This window comes from Gavialis gangeticus, unplaced genomic scaffold (assembly GCF_001723915.1).
Source record: "Gavialis gangeticus isolate Ggan-Ray unplaced genomic scaffold, GavGan_comp1, whole genome shotgun sequence".
Taxonomy (NCBI): domain Eukaryota; kingdom Metazoa; phylum Chordata; order Crocodylia; family Gavialidae; genus Gavialis; species Gavialis gangeticus.
In genome coordinates, this window is record NW_017729025.1 from 158,106,116 (window position 1) to 158,108,046 (window position 1,931).

Consider the following 1,931-nt stretch of genomic DNA (forward strand, 5'->3'; position numbering starts at 1 on the left):
TCTCTGAGGGTAATGAGCTGCAACAGAGAAAGGAACAGCAATTCTATGGTAGGTAGTTTTGGGATAAGCTGCCTTCAGGGACTTCTTCTCCTTTCTACTCTCATAGCTAGACGCTGCCTTATGGCCTGAACTAAAAGTCCTGGTTGCATTAACTCTTAAAATACTAACTCTGGCCATTCTTATCCATGGCTATAGCTAGACATTTTGGAAGCCTGCTAAATTCTTGGCCTCCATGGTTTTCTGCAGCAAAAGATTCCATATGCTAATTCAGCGTTTCCTTTTCATTTGCTACATTTTATCTTTGTGGAATGTCCCATTAGTGTTGTACAGGAAGACAGATTTCTGAATCTGCTTTCATCAGGCCATTCATTATAAGAAACAAGGGTGCATGACTGAGGACAAATATAAGGGAACTGCACAAGCATGTAGGGATAAGATCAGGAAGGCTAAGATGCCAAGTGAGTTTCAGTTATCAAAGGACACAAAGTAGCAAGAAAAGGTTCTATAAAATATATCAGAAGAGTAGACAAGGGAAGCTATAGGTCTGTTGCTAAAACAGGAAAGCAGAGGAAATAACTGGTGAGGCATAAAAAAACTGAAGTAATCACTGCCTTCAGTCTTTACATAGAAGAAAAGTTCAGGCCTAAATGAGGAAAGATCAGGTACAACATATTTAGATAAAATAGTTGTATTCAAGTCAGCAGGGCCTCTGGAAATTCACTGTACAGTGCTGAAGGAAGTAGGTAACGTAATCTCTGAATTATTGGTAATTATCTTCAGAAATTCATGGAGGACAGAGGAGATCCCAGAGAAATGGAGAAGGACAAACATGGAAGGCACAGATAGAAGTGCATCTTCCTGGTCTAACTCATGGCACTTCACAGAAAGCACCATGAATTAGACCAATCCTCCCAACTCAACAGTCATTAGCTGTTGTGTTGGGAAGGTGGGCAATTGAGCTCCAATTTGGAGCTGATCCAGCAAGACAGGCTGTGTATCTGCAGCCTCTACCCCTAGCCCTCTTTCCCCTAGCTCCAGTGCTGTCTCAGGAGAAAAGAGGAGACAGAGCTGGAAATGGTGTTTGCCCAGCCTGTGCTGGAGTGGGGGTGGGTAGACCAGAGCCTTCCAAGGTGGAGGGCTCCAATCCACCTGCCTCCACTGCAGCACAGACTGGGCAAACACCAATCCAAGCTCCCCTCCCCTCCTTTGTTCCTCTCTCCCATCCTGAGACAGTACTGGGAATGGCACTGGGCTGTAGCAGCCCAGCCACTGGAATAGACACAAGTGAATGAAGATGCTCCACTTTGGAGAGCCTTCATTTGAACCCTCATATAATGAGGGTTAATTTGTCACATAATCAGAGTGCTCTGCAGCTGTGCTTTTCTGTTAGGGCATGGCTGTAGAGCATTTTCAAAGGGCTGATCACATGACAAATGTAATTTCTGTCTGTGTCCACAGGCTGTCTTAAAGAAGGGAATGAGCAAGATGCAGGAAACTATAGACTAGTCAGTACAATATCAACCCCTATTATCAATGGTGTTCACTGTTATAATCAATATTCCCAAAAAGAAGTGGTCAAACTGGAAGGAATTAAGAGGAAAGCAATAACCATGATAAGATATTTAGAAATCCTAAGCCAGCAAAAAAGGTTAAAGTTCTCTTTTGATCTCCTCCTGTGTCCCACTTCAAATTTTTGGCCTTTTTTTTTTGTACTAAAGAAGCTAAGATTGGTATTAGATGCTGGAGAATGCTTTGTGGCTTCGAGTGAGGGTGAGGGGCTGGAGCAGATGTTCTTCTGGACCCTTGTGAACTTAACATCTTTAACATTGTCACCTGAGATTGCAGAGGAGTGGACCCTATGATGTAGATCAGGGGCAGGCAATTATTTCCGGTGGAGGGCTGCTTACCCAGTTTTGGCAAGCTGTTGAAGA

The 1,931-nt window shown here is 43.5% G+C and overlaps 1 protein-coding gene across 1 annotated transcript in view; it reads left to right on the top strand.

Annotated features, from left to right (window-relative positions):
• ANO9 (anoctamin 9) overlaps window positions 1-1,931 on the top strand; it is a 39,892-nt gene that overhangs the window by 4,793 nt on the left and 33,168 nt on the right. The gene's annotated exons all lie outside the window — the stretch shown is intronic.